This window comes from Protopterus annectens, chromosome 17.part0 (assembly GCF_019279795.1).
Source record: "Protopterus annectens isolate FY-2018-M chromosome 17.part0, PAN1.0, whole genome shotgun sequence".
Lineage (NCBI taxonomy): Eukaryota > Metazoa > Chordata > Ceratodontiformes > Protopteridae > Protopterus > Protopterus annectens.
This window is the reverse complement of record NC_056751.1, coordinates 808940990-808960905: the sequence shown is the minus strand read 5'-3', so window position 1 is coordinate 808960905 and position 19916 is coordinate 808940990.

The following is a 19916-nucleotide window of genomic DNA, read 5'->3' as shown; positions in this document are numbered from 1 at the left end:
GGTAGAGGTAAGGTGGCTTGGGAGTGAGTTCCAGGTTCTAGCAATAGAGCAGGCAAAGAGAGATTTACCTGCATCATTTCTGTGTTTGATGACAGTTATGTGGTTCTGATCACTTGATCTAAGGGTCCTGGTGGTGGTGTAGGGGTGAATTAAGTTTTGAAGTGCTGGGGTCTTATCACAGTGGTAGTAGAGTTTATGTGCTATTGAGAGTTGGTTGAGTAGGAGTAGTTGAGGTAATTCTAGCCAATTTAGTTGTTTAAGGGCAAGACAGTGATGGGATCTATGAAAGGAATCAGTAGCATATCTGGCAATCTTGTTGTAGCAGGATTCCAGTTTGTTTAGTTCACTGTGGTGAAGATTAGTTAAGATAGGGGAGGCATAAAGGAGAATGGATAAAAGGTGGGTTCTTGCTAAGGTGGCCTTGGTAGGTCTAGTGATGAACTGTCTATTCCTGCAGAGGAGACCAAGCTTTTTGTTGACTTTCTTAATTGTTTAGGCGATATGAATGTCAAATCTTAGATTATTGTCGATTTCAACACCTAACAGTTTTATGTGTGTAGTTGGGGTAATTTGTATGCTGTCTCTAGAAGTTATGGTAAAATCATTATTTATAGAAGGAGATCTACCAGGGCTAAAGAGAATGAGGTTGTTTTATTTGGAATTAAGAATATGTTTTATGTTAGTGAACCATTCCTCATAGGTTCATAGGTTCATAGGTAGGTACTAGGCTATTGGCCCAAGGGCCTACGTAAGCCTAGCCAACAAGGTTCCCTGGCTTACGCCACCCAAGAAAGTTATTTTCCTGTGCCACTGTCGAGCAGAGACACAAAAGTGATCCCCGGGGTGTATTTCCTATTTCCCATCCACTCGTCAAGATTTTTCTTGAAGAGTGCTAATGAAGAACTTTGCTTGAGATAGATGGGTAGCCTGTTCCAGAGTATGGAAAGTCTCTGGGACAGGAATCTATCCCTCCAGCATGTCCTGTTTATTATGGTGACAAGGTTTAGCTTCTTAGAGCATGTAGCTCAGAGGGATTGGGATTTCTTTAGGTGTAACATGTCCAACATCTCTGGGTTTGACATAGCTTTATATGTTAGGCAGAGATCACCTCAGAGTAGGTGATATGCTACAGAGTAAAGCTGGAGTTTTTTGAGACGGTCAGTGTAGGGCATTAGTTTGAAGCCAGTAATCCTCTTTGTGAGGTACTTCTGTGGCCTTTCCAGCTGCTGCAGCTGTCTTGTGAGGTACATTCCAAAAGGGGCGTTGTACTCTATAATGGGTCTAATGAGCATTGAGTAGAGAGGGACAATGACCTCTTTTTTCCTGGATGAGAACCCTTTTATGATGAGATGTGCCACGTAGAAGGACTTCCTGACTACTGTGTCGATGTGACTATCAAAGGAGAGACTACTGTCCACCTGGGCCCCAAGGTCTCTTATCACACATTCGGTATTAAATTGATTGCTGCCTGTGTGTTAGTTCATGGGTACAGAGATTTTACCAAAGGGGATGACACTGCACTTTTTGGCATTGAGCTTGAGGCCATGGCTCTGACACCAGGCATCTGTCTCAGCGAGGCCCTTTTGTATGATGTCCACATCATTTGGGGACTTGACTATGACTCCTAGTTTGCAGTCATCTGCGAACTTCATTAGCCAGAGGTCTTCTGTGTTAGCCTGTACTTCAGAGAAGCAGATACCAAACAGGAGAGGTCCCAAGACAGAATCCTGTGGTACTCCACTTGTCACTGCTTTGAGGTCAATTTGGAGTCTGCAACTTTTACAGTCTGGGTTCTGTCAGTGAGCCAGTTGGCAACCCATCTTGTGATGTAGGGATTTATACCTAGTTTAGTGAGTTTAGCTATAATTCCAGAATGGGGGATGGTGTCCAAAGCCTTGGCGAGGTCAAGATAGGCTGTGTGAACCACCTTACCCTCATATACGGCTTTGGTGACTGCCTCAAAGAAGTTGATCAGATTCAGGAGGCATGGTCTCACTAAGGCATGACCTCAGCTAAGGGGAAGTTTGTTTGGGTTATGGCTTTTAGTTCATGTAGGGTGGGGGAGGCACATATAATGGTGGTATCATATGCATATTGCACAACTGAGGCAGAGGGTGTGGATGAGGCTATTTGATTAGTAAAAAGTGAGAATAACAGAGGTCCTAGGATGGACCCTTGGGGGACACCTATGCCTACTGGTAAAAGAGGGGACAGTTTCTCTTGCCATAGAACTGCCTGCTGACGGTCTGTTAGGTAGTTTTGAACCATGATATGGTGGAGGAGCTTATGTTAAGTGTTGCTAGACTTATATGACATATAAACTTATATGGACTTATAGACATATGGCAGGGCTGTGCAACTACAGTTTAACAGACAACAAGGTGTACTTGGGCATACATGGCACTATATGTGGTACACATACAGGACTGTGTGCCTGCTTTTTAATAGTCTCCAAGGTGCTTAGGGCATTTGTGACACTACACATGATAGGCACAAAGTGATGTCTACTTATAGTGTTCATTAGGGGATATGCAACACAACAACAACACTGTTTGCCTATAGTTTAATAGTGCACAAGGTGTGCTAGGACTTGTGTGACACCACAGATGGTACACTCTTAGTGGCTCTGTCTGCTCACAGATTAATAGTGCACACAGTCTGCTAGGACATATCTCACACTACAGATGGTACACACAGTAGCACTGCCTGCCTAGAGTTTAATAGTGCATAAGGTGTGATGTGATACATGTGAGACTATATAAGAGGCACCAAGCATTTTCATCCTATAGTAGAATAGTGTACAATATGCATTAGGGAATATGTGATACTACATAGCATTTATACATTGTAGCATTGTCTATATACAGTGTAATAATGTATAAGGTGCATTAAGGCATGTACAAAATTACATAGGATCTACACACAGCAAAATATTGACAAAACAGTTGTAGCAATGAGGCTGCATGCAGTGGAGGGTGAGCAAGATGAGGAGTTACTGGAGGACTAGGCTGCTGGGCAGAACCATATTACACAGAGGTGGGCACAGTATGCTGCGGCACTGGCTAAGCAGCTGTGACTGTCATATAGCTTTGTGCCATGTAAAGCATTTACAATACAATAAATGTGATGCATGTAAACCCACACTCAGACTGTACTTACTCATGTGTAGGCTGGCTATACTGTGCATCAGGCATAGACAACCTAAGTAACAAAATACAAAGGCAGGGCATGGTTATCATCATTTGTATAGGTGTGGGAGGGAGCATGAGTGTACAGTGCCTTCTACAGGGAAATAAGTGGTGCTATGGAAACTGAAAATAACATTATAGACTGTTGGTTTGAGGTGTGAGTTGGGGGAACTATTGCAAAATTCTTTGTGAATGACCAATGTCACTGGAGAGGTGATTGTGTATGTGTTGAACTGGGAGCTATAATAATGTATGCGTGTGTGTGGGTGTCTGTGTGCACATGGATATGCTGGAACACAACCTAAGCAGGTGTTGCAGTACTATGATCCAGGACAAACATGGAAGATGTGTGGGCATCGTTTGTGTGCCTCCAGAAGTGCAGCTAGTTATTTTTGTGCCTCGTGCCATCCTTCAATCAGGTGCACCTCCAGGAAATATTGAAGTTCTTTACAAGGCAAGTTCTGAAGAAGAAAATACAATAAATGCTTTTTTCTTTTCTTTTTTTAATCTGTATCAACTGCTTTCTGCCATTGTAGCAAGCAATTGTTACAGTTTCTGCTAACATGGATCACTACAGTGCTCAGTTAAGAAAAAAAATGGTAGTTTTTCTTTTAAACTGTAGCAACTGCATTTTAGCTTATTTTTACTAGTTATTGCTTCTAGCAATTTATATATAGCACTTGTTATTGCCTGCTGCATACTTTTTACTGTATTTTATCGCTATTAACTAATCTGCATGGTTGAACTAAAATTGTCTGTTTACAGGGCCTGATAAATAAGGCTTTTACTATCATACTGTTTGTTAAGCTTTTTAGCTAGTTTCACTGTGTGAAAGATATTAACTGGAAATTTTCTCTATTTGCTAAGCACCTGTTTGTTTGTTCTGATTTCCTGCCAAGGAGTGTATCATATAACTGATTTGTTTGCAGTTAAAAGCATTCTGAAGAGTCTCCTTGCTCCTTTATCTGTTTAAAAACTTTCACTTTGTGGCTCACTGCTGTTTTTCTGCTGTGATAAACATTTCTGCAGTGTTTACTGTCTAAAAGAGTGTAGGCTAGTAGCTGTAGTATTATTCCCCACCCTCCCTCCTTGTTGGTGTCTTGCTGTTATACTTGGTGGCTTTGCAGTTGCCCGCTCCTACTGTAAATTTGATCTGGGACACTCCTCCAAGTCTAGTGTCATTAGCTCATTCTTCCTAATACAGAAAGAACATTTGAGCAGGCCAACCCACTTAGTTTCTTAACCTTGAATTATCTTCTGCTTTTCCTTTCTCCCTTTCCTTTACAAAAAAAATGCTAGAATCTCCCTGTGTTCTGCTTAACTGTATCAAAAAAAATGTTAAGCTTGTTTCCTGCCTTTCCTGTAACTAGTCTAGTCCAGATACAGATTTGCTATATCCAGGATGATTTGTAAGCTTCTGAGCCCCCCAAGCCTGTCTGTGTTGGAGGGAAGCCTTCTAGCTTATCAGTGAGAGTGGTAAGCACTAGGTAACCTATCTACCACATAAGGAGTGTTTTTTTGGCCCAGAAATTATAGTTATTACCATTTTAGGCAATTTTTCTATCTCTCTCAACTTTCTGATTTAAAAGCCCTCATTTGCACTTGTTTTCTTCCTGTAACTAGTCTAGTACAGATACGGATTCTTAGTTTTAGCACTTGAATTTGCTTATTCGTGCTCAGCACTTGTTCAGAACTTGCTGTAAGCACTAAATAAGTTACAAATTACTACAGCACTCAGCCATCCTCATTACCTAGAGGAAAACAGTTTTTGTACTTACTTTCATCACTTGCTTAGAGAAAAACAGCTCTTGCACTCACTTTTCTCACTTGTGTAGAGGAACATAGTTTTTTATTCAGGCATGTCCAAGGGTCAAGTCACAGTGTTCTCTCCTGTCTATCTGATGAATCTGTGCATCTTGGCACAATGTAGCAATTGCCTCATGTACACAGACAACCCTCTCCTCCTACCACCCAATACTACAACCTGTGAGAGATGCACTTATCTAGCAAAATTGGAGGTAAAGCTCTCTCCAACCAAGACTAAACTTGACAGTCAAGAGGAGAAGGTAAACACTTGCACACACCACACCACACTCATCACATAGTCCCACTAAACCTACACCACCAAAATCCACACATAGAAACACAAAAACATTCACGGAGGATCTCAATAATAATCTGCTCAAGCAACAGAGACCTCCAAAGCAGAAATGCAAGCAATGTCCACATCCCAACACAACCCAAATGACACATAGCCCACAGACTCAGTGTGCCACTCAACCACAGCCCATAAGGCAAAACAGCATACCCAGCACGCTAGTCATAGGTGACTCTATAGTCAGGCACACTGATGTCCCCCTCACCAGGCTAAACAAGGAGAAGGTTACTGTCAGCTGCCTGTCGGGTGCCAAGATCCGCCACATAACCCACACACTCAGGTCACTTCACAACAAGAACAAATATGACTCTGTTATTGTCCATGTTGGTGTGAACGACCTGAGACATACCTCCCTGGACTACATGAAAAGAGACATGGAAGAGCTCTCCGATCTTGTAGCCCAGGCAGGTATGACCCTAGGAACCTTACTATAAAGGCAGCACAGCAGAAGAAAACAAAATGGAATAAACAGTACTGGAAAATGCAGCTCAAACAAGTTGAATCAAGATAAAACCATTTATTGTAAGCGCGTTTGTTTAGAACAATCTCCAAACTTCCTCAGAAGAGGAGTGGTCATTAAAATGACCCATGTGGTATGTGTAATCAGTGCTGTCATGTATTCTCTGGTTCACAAATTAAAGTAGCTAACAAGGCAATTTCTATAAGGGGAAGGTACAGCTGCCACATACAGGCTGTGGTTTACATTGCATTTTGCTTACAGTGTCCTGCCTTCTATATGGGTAAAACCCAGCGCAAACTAGCTCAAAGAATTTATGAGCATTTTTAAGAGGTTTCAACCAAGAAAGAATCCAATGCACTATTTAGACATCTTAAGATATTTTCAGATCATGTTTTTAAATTTGTAGTGGTGCATCAGCTTAAAAGGGATTCTGAGGGGGGGGGGTCCCTGGAAAGTATTTTTAGAGCAAAAGGAAACCTGGTGGCAAGTGTTTTTAAATGCAAGCTTTCCCCCTGGTTTAAAAGATGCAATTTCCATTTCCAGTTTATTAAAGTTAAAGGTTTCTGACAGGTAATATTCTTGTCAGTTTAGGTAAAGGCTGTAACAGCAGAGAGCTACATATGCCTATGTGTATATATATATATATATATATATATATATATATATATATATATATATATATATATATATATATATATATATATATATATATATATATATATATATATATATTCCCAGCATAAAAATGGTTAAAATGCTTAGGGTATTATTCTAGTGTTTCATTGGTTTAAAGGTTTTGAATTTGCTGATGTCATGTATAAATTGAGTGTGTTTTTTAAAATAAGTTTGTCTGAGGAAGTTTGTAGATTGTTCTAAATGAAAGCACTTACAATAAATGGTTTTATCTTGATTCAGCTTGTTTGACTGAGCTGCATTTTCCAGTACAGGTTTATTCCATTTTGTTTTCTTCTGCTGTGCTGCCTTTTTAGTGAGATTCCTGGTTTGTTGGTGTTTGTTTTACACAGGTATGACCCTAGCCCTGAGTAGCATCCTGCCATCGCCCAGAATGATACCGCAGTACAAGGACAAAATGGTTGACTTCAACAATTGGCTAAGCTTCTGGTGTCATTCTAAGGGGATCTAGTAGCTGTCTGCCTGGCATGACATGGTCGAAAGACCATGATGCTTTGCCAGATATGGCCTGCACCTGTCACCCCTGGGATTCCGGATACTGGCTAAGGCTCTTGCTGCCTCTATAGTGCCTTTTTTAGGCAAGATTCACCTCCATAACAGGTACAGGCAAGCAAAAACTGAGGGTAATGCTACTCAGTGCTTGAAGTCTAAATCTCAAAATGCACTCACTCAAGGCACTCCTTAAAATGGAGAACATCGATATCTGTGCAGTGACTGAGACCTGGTTCAAGGCTCCAGAGAGCACCCCTACATTAACAGGCTATAATTCATCCCACAATTTTCAACCATCTAACCTGGACTGGAACACCAAAGGTGGAGGTGTGTCCATATTCATTAAGGATATCCGCACCTCCTGGCTAGTTGCTCAGCATAATGCATCTGAGGTTATCCAAGTGCAGCTAACTCTGGGCAAAACTGCAATCCAAATTGTAGCTTGCTACAGATCCCCCACCATGCCCCAGGATTCCCACTCCTCTTTTCTTGATATACTGGAAAATATTAGGGTTCAACCAAACACCCTAATAATGGGTGATTTCAACTACCCCACCATTAACTGGGAAAACTACTCATGTACCAACTCCTTCGCTCACCGCTTTCTGGAATTCATAAATTCCAATGCCCTGGATCAACTTATCCACACCCCCTCCAGGGGCAACAGTATCCTGGACCTAGGCATTACCAATATGAGTGACCGGTGTTCCACATCTGAAGTCAACTCCTTGTTGGTCAGATCCGACCATAAGCTAATCATCCTAGATATCCACATCCCACCCCCACCCCTCATTAAGGAAACCATGGTAAAAAATTTCTCCAAGGCCAACTTCATGCTTCTTAAGACAGAAGTGGCGAACTTCATGTCACCGATGCAGATGGACAATATAGTTATGACTGCTGAATCCTACACAAATGCACTCTATAAGCACTTACACGAGTGCATGGATCGTGCTATCTCAAACAGAACCAAGACGTTATCCTCCAAAAAAAGGAAGCCAGTCTGGTGGTGGTTATCCCCTGCCATAAACAAACTCTACAACAGAAGGAAGAAACTGTTGCAAAAGAGAGTAAAATCCCATGAGTGGAGGAGCTCCCTGGTCAGCTTCAGTAAGAAGCTGAGATCCCTTATAAGATCCACCAAAGCTAGCTACGAAAACAAAATCACCACTGATTCTAAGGACAACCACAAAGCATTCTATAGCTATGTCAGGAATCTCAATGTCAACATCCAGAACTGCTCTGAGTTACAGCACAATGGCACAAAAATTACAGAACCAACTGATATTGCCAACATCCTGGCAGATAGGTTCAGTGCTAACTTTATCCCCCTCTCACCCTCTAAAGGGCCCATATTTATACAGCAAGAATGCAGAGTCCCTGTAATCACAACTACACAGGTAAAAGCTGCACTCTCTAAAGCCAAAAACACAGCATCCATGGGACCGGACATCATCCCAGGCTGCATTTTACACGAACGCCAGAATGAACTGGCTCCCCACCTAAGCACCATGTTCAGTCAGAGCCTCACGTGAGGCTTTGTGCCCACTGAATGGTGCACAGCGACAGTTATCCCACTCCACAAAGGGGGAGCCACCACTGATCCTGGGAACTATCGCCCTATTAGCCTGCTGAGCCTGGTCTGCAAGGCCATGGAACGTATCATCATGGAACTCATAAACAAATACATTGGTAACCTCCAAACTCTGTACCTCACCCAGTTCAAGTTTTGTGAAAGGCAGATCATGACTTCTGAACCTGATTGACTTCTTTGAGGCAGTCACCAAAGCTGTAGACGACGGTAAGGTGGTTCACACAGCCTATCTTGACCGCGCCAAGGCTTTCAACACCATCCCCCATTCTGGAATTATAACTAAACTCACTAAACTAGGTATAACTCCCTACGTCACAAGATGGATTGCCAACTGGCTCACTGACAGAACCCACTCTGTAAAAGTTGCAGACTCCAATTCTGACTTCAAACCAGTGACAAGTGGAGTACCACAGGGTTCAGTCCTGGGACCTCTCCTGTTTGGTATCTACCTCTCTGAAGTACAAGCTAACACAGAAGGCCTCTGGCTAATGAAGTTCACAGATGACTGCAAACCAGGAGCCATAGCTGAGTCCCCAAATGATGTGGACATCCTACAGAAGGGCCTCGCTGAGACAGATGCCTGGTGTCAGAGCCATGGCCTCAAGCTAAATGCAAAAAAGTGTATTGTCATCCCCTTTGGTAAAAACTCTGTACCCATGAACTACGACATAGGCGGCAGTCTACTTAATGTTGAATGTGTGATGAGAGACCTTGGGTCCAAGGTTGACAGTAGTCTCTCCTTTGATAATCACATTGCCACAGTAGTCAGGAAATCCTTCTACATGGCACACCTCATCACAAAAGGGTTCTCATCCAGGAAAAAAGATGTAATTGTTCCCCTCTACTCGACACTCATTAGACCCATTATAGAGTACAACACCCCTCTTGGAATGTACTTCACAAGACATCTGAAGCAGCTGGAAAAGCCACAGAAGTACCTCATAAAGAGGATTGCTGGCTTCAAACAGATGCCCTACACTGACTGTCTCAAAAAACTCCAGCTTTACTCCATAGCATATCGCCTACTTCGAGGTGATCTCTGCCTAACATATAAAGCTATGTCAAACCCAGAGCTGTTGGACATGCTAAGCCTAAATAAATCCCAATCCCTCTGAGCTACAAGGGACCAAAACCTTGTCACCACAATAAACAGGACATGCTGGAGGGATAGATTCCTGTCCCAGAGACTTCCCATACTATGGAAAAAGCTGCCCATCTATGTCAAGCAAAGTTCTTCATTAGCACTCTTCAAAAAAAATCTTGATGAGTGGATGGGAAGTAGGAAATACACCCCGGGGATCACTTCTGTGGCTCTGCTTGACAAGGGCACAGGAAAATAACTTTCTTGGGTGGTGTAAGCCAGGGAACCTTGCTAGCTAAGCTTACTTAGGTCCTTGGGCTGATAGCCTAGTACCTACCTATGAATCTATGAACCTTACTCATAGCAATTTTCAACACTCTTGGAAATGTTAAACTCCATTCAAGTAACAGCTTTTTCTGAGGACTTCACTGTGGTTACCATCTGCAATTTTTTATTTTATTTATTTAACATTTGTTGACTACTAGGACAGATCCTATTTTCAGCAGAGGCGTGGGGAGAAACACTCCAGATGCATGTCTTTGGAATGTGGGAGGAAACCAGAGTACCCAGATGAAACCCACTCAAACACAGGGAGGACATGCAGACTCTGCACAGAAGGCACCCCAGCTGAGAATCAAACTGGAGAACCTGTTGCTGTGAGGTGACAGTATTAACCGCTGCACCACTCCACCACCAAATCTGTCTTTTAATGCTTAATACAAGTTTGCTTCTAATTGCTCCTAATTTACAGACATAGCCAGCTTTAGGCATAGGCCAACTAGGCAGCCACTTAGGGCACCGCTCTAGCAGGGGCACTTTTCCAGTATTTATCTGGTGTAGATAGACGAGGATGGGGGCACCAGGTGGTTTGGTGGGGGAACCCTGGAGCCCTTTTGCCTAGGGCACCAGTTGACCTAAGGCTGCTCCTGTTTACAGATCACTACACATTGCTTCATTTCACCTGCAGTGTTACAGTAATGAAAATTAAATCTTTCCACTGTGATCGATAGCTTAGTTTCAAAGCGTACCTGTAAAATTTCAGTGATTCACTTGTATCTTCTCTCCTTTTTTTTCACTAGGCTGAAACAAGTTTTGAAGTAGCTCAAATGTGGAAGCACCCATAAGACTGAATAAAATCACCATGTGCTTATCACAAATATCATTCTTTGTTTAAAAATGTTCATTTCTTTCTGTATATGCAGATCACATCTCAACAGCTGGTTTAAATTTAATGATGCTTTAAAAATAAATTATGTTATAGATGCACAGTTTTACTATCTAATTATGTACTGCATTGAGAAAGAATAAACAGGAAGCTACCCATACTTTTAGGCACACCATGATCTGAACATTATGGCCATGCATATACATGTTTTATACTACAGACCGGCTTGCATTTATAAGAGCTCATCTCTGACAAAATTTTGACTAGCAAAGTTCAATACACCATTTCTTTTAATACCTGTAACTCACTCCAATTTATTATTTCAGCTTCTTTCCACCCTCTGCAATAAACAATGCTTTCCAAGAAGCTGAAAGTGTAAATCAAAAACTAATGTTCACATTTTGGTGTCTGAAGGAATGGGAAGTATATCACAGTTCATAGGTAGGTACTAGGCTCTCTGCCCAAAGGCATTTATAAGCCTAGCCAGAATGTGTTGGCTTTCACCGTCCCCTTAGATTAGTTCCCTGTGCCTCTGTCCAGCAGAGCCACTGAAGTGATCCCCAGGGTAAACTTTCAGTTTTCCATCACTTGTCAAGGTTTCTTTTGAAGAGTGTTAGCGAGGAGCTCTGCCTAATGGAGATTGGAATCCTGTTCCAAAGCATAGGAAGTCTCTGGGACAGGAATCTATCCCTCCAGCATGTCCTATTTATTGTTGTGGTGAGGTTTAGATCCCTAGAGCGTGTGGCTCAAGGGGATAGAGTTTTCTTTAGGTGGAGCATGTCCATCAATTCTGGGTTGGACATGGCCTTGTATGTCAGGCAGAGATCACCTCTGAGTAGGCGGTATGCAACCGAGTACAGCTGGAGTTTCTTCAGTCGAGCTGCATAGGGCATCTGTTTGAGGCCAGTGATCCTCTTGGTGAGGTACTTCTGTGGTCTTTCCAGCTGCTGCAGGTGTCTTGTAAGGTACATCCCAAATGGGGCGTTGTACTCTATGATAGGTCTGATGAGTGATGAGTAGAGGGGCACAATGACCTCTTTTGATCTGGATGTGGACCCTTTTGTGATTCGGTGGGCCACATAGAAGGATTTTCTAACCACTTTGGCAATGTGATTATCAAAGGTGAGATTACTATCTACTTGGGTCCCCAGATCCCTTATTACGTCTTCCGTATTTAGGGGACTACCACCTATGTGGTAGTTTGTGGATTTTTCCAAAAGGGATGAGACTGCACTTTTTGACATTTATCTTGAGGCCATGATTTTGACACCAGGTATCCGTCTTAGTGAGACCCTTTTGGAGGATGTCTGTGTCAGCTGGAGACTCAATTATAACCCCTAGTTTGTAGTCGTCTGCGAACTTGGTCAGCCTGTGCTTGCCTGTACCTCTGAGAAGTATATGCCGAACAGGAAGGGTCCTAGGACTGAGCCCTGGGGAATGCCACTTGTGACCGGTTGAGTTGAGTGAAGAATAAGTATTCTAGTGCCAATGCATAAGCCAAAGAGGACATCCACAACTGTGGGCAGTACAGAGATATCAGACTTATGTCACACTGCATAAAAGTGCTGGAGATTACTGATAAATGAATAAACAGAATAGTAGAAAGTAAGATGGGAGGTGAGCAGTTTGGATTCAGATCAGAATGCAGCACAATTGACCTGATGATTACAGTGAGCCAGAGAGTGGACAAGAAGCTGAAGATGATGAACAAGTCCAACTGGATATTTCTAGACTTGGAGAAAGCATAAGGCAAGCTCCAATTAAAACAAGTAAGATACAGCACCAAAAGATGCTGGAAAAACCAGAAACTGTTGAAACAAACACAGGACCATGGAAATGCCTCAATAAAACACCAAATTGCAGTAAACAGGTAATAGAAACACTGTAAGCCGTAAAATTATTCTTCCAAGTAGAACCATAAATTTATCAACACAAAAGATTAGCACTTTCGTCTCTTCACCATGAAGAAACTTCATCTGATCGGTGTTTGTTTCAAGAAGATCCAAATAAAGCTGATTTGGGCTGTCATGAGATGTCTCAAAGTCCTGGAAACATTGGTAGAATTAATGCAGACTATGTAAAAGGACAAAATGACACAGTTATGAACAGTGTGCAGAGTCAGAGAGGGGTACGTATTGGGAGTGGGTGCATACCAGGGTTCATCTCAGAGCCCACTGCTGTTCATACTGGTGATGGACTATTTTAACAAACAGGTTAGAGGGGAAAGATCAACAACAGTGCTGTATGCAGATGGTACGGCACCACAAGCAAACTCCAGACAAGAACATAAGCAAATGATAGGGGCTGGAATGCAAAACTGAAGGCACATAGGATTAAACTGAGTACAGACTGTCATGTCAGCAAATGGAAGGAATCAGAAGAAGCTGAACAGACAGAAGAGAAAATAGTGGAACAGGTCAACAGCTTGAAGCATCAGGGAGGGAGGGATGGTTGGGGAGAAGGGGATTCTGAAAATGGAGGCTAAAGGTGGAAACAGAGGTGCTGTAGCCAATTAGCACAGGGTGTCAAGGGTAGTGTGTGGTAGAAGAATGCCAAAAAAAGTGAAATGTAAGCTGTACAAAATAGTGGTGCAAACAGTGCTATGTATGGCAGAGAAACCTGGGCAGTAAAGGCAGAGCAGTGGAAGAAGGTTAAGGTGATGGAGATGAAGTGCCTAAGATGGGTGGTAGTATGGGCATTGTGGGACAGATTAAGAAATAAAGAAATCAGAGACAGCTGCAGAGAAGGGTAAGGATGGTTTGGTCACATGTACAAGGAAGCCGAAGATGATTTGGTGAATATATGGAACAGTCAGGAAGACTGAAGAAGGCAAGAGGAAATTCGGTCATCCAGCCAAGAGATGAATGGATTGTACCAGAGAACACTTGAAATGGTCAGGCATGACTGCCAAAGAAGAAAGAAGAGTGGCACTGAATCAAAAGAGGTGGTGACAGTTGATACGGCATGCCAATTCCATACAGAAAAATGGAGAGAATAGGACAGATTGATGATGATATCTGCTGACAAAATGTTCTTAAAGTGCTTCCTAGTGAGCATAATTTATTTTTTGCTGTAACAATATAAGGGAACATTGACTTGTATTCTAATGTTGGTAGAACTAAAGACTTTAAGAGTCCTGTTAAGATAGCACCATCCCAAGCTAAGAAAGTTTGAAAAAGTAAACTCATTTGATAAAGTGCCCTGTTTCTGATATGGTGCACATTCTTTTTAAAGTTAAATGTGTTATTGATTGAGATACACAGTTAATTAAGCTTGCTCTTGAGTTATTCGTTTTTCATGGCCTAATGTCTTAACTTTCATTTTTTTTAACATGTAGACAACGTTAACTGATGTGACTACATTACCTAAATAATGTTTAACATGTTCCATGTCATTATTTGTGGACACTGAAACAACTGCCTTGATATCATCACCATATGTGGAAACCCAGCACATTTGTGTAGCAGATAGTGAAACAAAGGCAAGATTGATTAAGATTGGAGCTAAAACCAAACCCTGTGGAACATCTGTTTTCATGTTTGTCCAGTCTAATGTATACCTTAGTCGGTCTACCATTTGAGATTTTTGAAATCTGATGCTTAACCACTCACTTACCAATCTGGTTAGATATGGGTTTATTTGTATTATTAGACTGTTTATGATGTCTGTATGTAGTAAGGAGTCAAAGACCTTTCTGACTTCCAGATATATTGCAGCTACTGTAAGCCCATTGCCTAAAGTTGCACTAACATGCTCATACAAGTCTGCTAAAGTAGTCAGTGTAGCCCTTCCCTCCAGAAAGCCAGAATGTTTGGAGACGGTCTGAAGTGTATGCTTGCTATCATTTCTAAAAAAGAATTATAAGGCATCTTTCAAACACTTTCCAGTTGTGGATGTAAGGCTAATTGGGCAGTAATTCAGTATGAAAATTGCTGAAGACTATTCTTTGCTTTATTGACATATTATATAAGCACAATCCTATTCATTAATGAATGTATTTTTTGAAAGGTAAACACTACTTTCTTACACATAAAGAAATATCTGCATAGAGTGATACTTAAATACACAGTGAATTTCTGGCCCTTTGTCTTTTGCTGAAAAGATTTCAGGCTTGCATAATGTACTGGTGAGGATTCCCTGCTGGGTGAAGAAAGTAAACCTACATTTTTTATCTGTGATAGAGCTGCTTTCTGTTTTACCAGCTCCATTTTATTTTTTGTTTGAAGAAATCTTCTTGGAATGGTGTTTTTGTTCTATGTGTGAGACAGACACTTAAATTATCTAGGCTGCACATTTTACATGTTTTTTCATTGGTTAATTGTCTCTTGAATGATACTTAAATACGCAGTGAATTTCTGGCCCTTTGTGTTTTGCTGAAAAGACTTCAAGCTTGCATAAACTAAAGCACTGCTGGTGATTCCTTGCTACGTTTCCCACTCAATCTTCCCATTGCTGGTCTGCTTTTTAAACTTGGTGATTTTAAGCCAACCACCCTTACTGCAAATTGATAAGCTCCTCCCTTTCTATACTGCTGTTGATAGATCAAATTATTTATTTGCCTTTCCTTTTGCTTGTATTGAAAAATTGCATTTTGCCTCCTGTTGTCTGGTCTGCTGATTTACTTTATCTGAATTCATTATCTAGCTAACTGTTGGATAAAGTAGCATATTTTACACTCTAGCAAACACTTGTTTTTACATCAAGAGGTTAGTGAATTTTCCATCTAGTGCACTGGGAGGTAGCCTGGTCTGTTAAAGTTGAGGAAACACTTGCAATTTCTGCATGTAGATTTATTAGCTGAAGGGCTTATTAATCAGCTTATCTTGTTTTTAGTACTTTTATACATTTTATACAACTGAGTGGCTCTTGGCTCATTTATACAAAGCAAAGTACTTTTGCTGAATAATCACACTTTTATAAGCTGTTTAAACTACACTGCTATATCTGTATCTTTAAGTGTGTTTGTGGTAGCATTTCTCCTTTACTGTGCTTTTACATTAGGAGAACTGGGATTATTCATGTAGTTGCAGTAGGTGTTTACCTGGTCTATCTGAGCCAGGAAACACACAAAAGGGCTCTAAGTATTTTTGCACTTCTCTTATATATTGTGACTGTACTTCAGCAGTTTCAAAAAACACTGTACTGTCCGCTGCCGCGTTAAGTAGTTAATTGCATTGTATTACATTGTATCTGTTAGTTGTAGGGCTGTTGTACGTGGTTTCTGTGGTCTTGTTATACATGGACTCCAAACTAGCTATTCTACATTAAGAATGTGTTTTTCTGCACCCTTGAGGCAGAAGTGTGCTGATCTAACTTGTCTGAGTTGTGTGCTTTCCTCATTGGTAGTTAGTTTAAAACATGTTTCTCTTTGCTCATATTTAAGCCTCACATTTGTTTGGGCTTTGGCATAGATACTCAGCTGCTTATCATTTGGTCACTTTGCTACTGATTGTTGGGAATCTACTTTCACCTGGAGCAATCCACTACTGAAAAAAACAAGAATAAGTATTTTTTGCACTTCTCTTATATACTGTGAGTATACCTTAGCAGTTTCTTAAGCCATTTGCTGTTATTTCTGTACTTTATTACAAAAAAAAATCTGTACTCTCTACTGTTGCTTTAAGTAGTTAATTGCACTGTATTACATTGTATCTGTTAGTTGTAGGGCTGTTGTAGATAGTTTGTGTGGTATTGCTACATGTGGGCTCCAAACTACCTATTCCACATCAAGAAGGTGTTTTTCCTGCACCCTTATGGCAGAAGTGTGCTGATCTAACCTGTCTGAGTCTGGGATTGCTGTTGAAAGGCTTTTTGTGTGCTTTCCTGATTGGTTGTTAGCTTAAAACTTGTTTATCTTTGCTTGTATGGTGCTGCTCTTCACTCAGTGGCAGTTTGCAGTGTCCTGTATAGACACAAAAGTCTAGAAGCTGTCAATGAAACAATTCCAAGTCTTTCTGCTGCTCTAGGAGCAACTCAGTTGTGCATTGAGTAGCGTTGCTTTATTGATCAACCCAAGCCTACACAAAGTATATGTCCCTCTTGTAGTCTTGGCACCACCAGCACAGTCCTGTCAAATTAATTAATTCCCATCCCTAATAAAACATACAGTAAGAGCCTGCTATCATGGACAAGCAGTTTGCCATCATCTCTTTGGTCAGACTAATAGACATGGGTATCCTGAGGCAATGTAGCAATTGTTTCATGTATACTGACAACCACTTACTCCTGAAACAAATAGATGTAGTTACACTATGAAATTGCAGGCAAGACTCGCACAATAAGGAGAAATCAAATGCCAAACAGGATGTCAGCACACACACAGTTCTAACACTTAATGAGGACATGACACACAAACCCACATATGCAGAGGTACTCACTAGTAACTTACACACATAACATTGTAAAAAACAACCACAACACATAACACACATACCAGTGTCTCAACAAATAAACCCATAAAGCGTAACAGCACAAAACCTAATGTATTGGTCATAAGTGACTCCATTGTGAGACACACGGATGTTCCCCTCACCAGGCTGAATAAGAACTATGGTCAGCTGCCTATCAGGTGTCAGGATCCATCAAGTCACTCAACCACAAGTACCAGTATGACTGTCATAGTCCATGTGGGGGTGAATGACTTGAAATGTACCTCACTGGACTATATGAAGAGAAACATGACTGTGCTTTCAGATTATTTGTCACAGGCAGGTACAAGTCTAGCCTTAAGCATCATTCTGCCTTGTCCAATGATGATGCTACAATAAAAACAAAAATGATTGACTTTAACAATTGCCTTAGCTTCTGTTATCAGTCTAAGGGGATCTAATATCTGTCAGCCTGGGAAGACATGGTTGACAAGCTATACTGCTTTGCCAGAGATGGACACCTGTCTCCTCTAGGGTTTTGGATACTGGCAAAGGCATTAGCCACCCCCTTCTGTACCTTTTTTAGGCAGTGTCAAATTAAACTCCTGACATAACAAAATTCTGTCTAGATAAACTCAAGGTACTGCTGCTTAATGATAGGAGTCTAAACAAGAATCTGCACTCCCTAGAAACACTTCTCACTTTGGGGGATGCTGACATCTGTGCAGTCTCTGAGACATGGTTCAAAGGCATGGAAAGCACCCCAGTCATGCAGGGCTACAATGCCTTCCACATGCTCAAACCACAAACTAACCATGAAAGAACCAAAGGAAGATGTGTATCCATCTTCATTAAGGATAAGTACACCTTGAGACGGGTCACACAGTATGACTCTCTTGAGCTACTCCATGTCCAATTAACTATAGGTAAAGCCCCATACCACATCATAGCTAGCTATAGATCCTCAACCATGAAACAGGAAAAGCATGTTGCATACCTGGACTTACTGGAGTCACTTGCCATACAGCCAAACACCTTACTCATGGGTGATTTTACTTATCCCACCATCGACTGGGAAACATGCACTACCACAAACATGCTGGTCAAAAGTTCTTGGACTTTATCAATGCAAATTCCCTGGAAGAGTTAGCCAGCACACCCATGAGGGGCTCAAATGTCCTGGACGTAGTACTCACTAACTTTGGAAAGCATTGCACCCTCCCCTGTGTGATGTCCTCCCTGCTAAGACTGGACCATAAATCAGTCTTGTTTGATGTGATTATAAGACCAGATACCCCATCAAGCTCAAGAACAAACTACCTCCTACTAAGTGATGATTTATGAAGCTTCAAAGCCCCCTCAAACACAGATAACATGGCCTCCTATGCAGTAGTGTACACCGATGCTCTGTAAAAAACACTTAGGCAGTTGTATAGAATCGGCTGTACCTGATCTGATTAAAAGCAGGTCTTGCCAAAAAAACAAGCCACCCTGATGTAACCCTAGTAATAAATAGGCTATACAACAACAGAAATAAACGAGTGTCCAGGAACAAGAGGGAAGTGGCTCATCAGAGGAATAAATCCCTCTCTAGCATAAACAAACAAATTAGAGATCATGTGAAGTCCTTCAAAGCTAATTATGAAGCAAAAATAGCCTCCCTAGCTAAGGATAATCACAAGGCATTTTTTAACTGTGTCCCGAATCTAAAAGGGAATACCCAGCTATGCACACGGAACTGGTTGTAGATGGCACCACCCATACCAACCAGAGATAATAACCAACCTACTAGCTGACAGATTTAGAGCAAACTTCACCCCTATTTCCTCCAGTCACCCCACAAAGTATACCAGACACCATTCTTCAGCCTATTATCTCAAGAGAGCAGGTCATCTCAGCACTCTCCAAAGCCAAAAACATGGCATCAGTGGTACCAGAAAACATCCCAGGTTGCCTTTTAAGCAACTTAAAACATGACCTGGCAGACCCACTTGGATCCCTGTTTAAGCACAGCCCATGAACTGGCTATTTTCTGGCATTCTCTGCACAAAGGAGGATCATCAACTGACCCTGGAAATTGTAGGCCCATAAGCTTGACTAGCTTCATCTGCAAGGCCATGGATAGAATCATTATGGACCTTATTAACAAGGACATAGGCAATATCTAATGTATGGATCCAATCCAGTTCTGATTCATTAAAGGTAGATCATACCTGTTAAACATGGTTGACTTCTTTGAGAAAGTCACCAAGGCCCTGGACTAGGGAAAGACAGTGCATACTACCTGTCTTGACCTAGCCAAGGTATTTGACACAATCCCCCACTCAGGAGTTATAGAGAACCTCTCCCAGTTGGGAATTGACCCCTACATTACCAAATGGATAGCCAACTGGCTCACTGACAAGACACATACTGCAAACTTCTGAGTTCATGACACAAACTACAAAATAATCCAAAATACTGCTACAGATGTCTGGAAAGCAATGACATTCAGCAGAAAAGCTAGTCAGTCCTTTGATAAACTTTATTTCAATAAGATTTAATAAGTGCTTTCATTCACTTAAACCATATGTGAACTTCTTCAGACTCCTACACATACTGCCAAAGTGGGTGACTTCACCTCTAGTAAAAGACCAGTCACCAGTGGCGTACACAGGGTTCTGTGCAGGACCCCTTACTGTTTGGAATTTATTTCTCAGGAGTCCAGGCAAAATTGG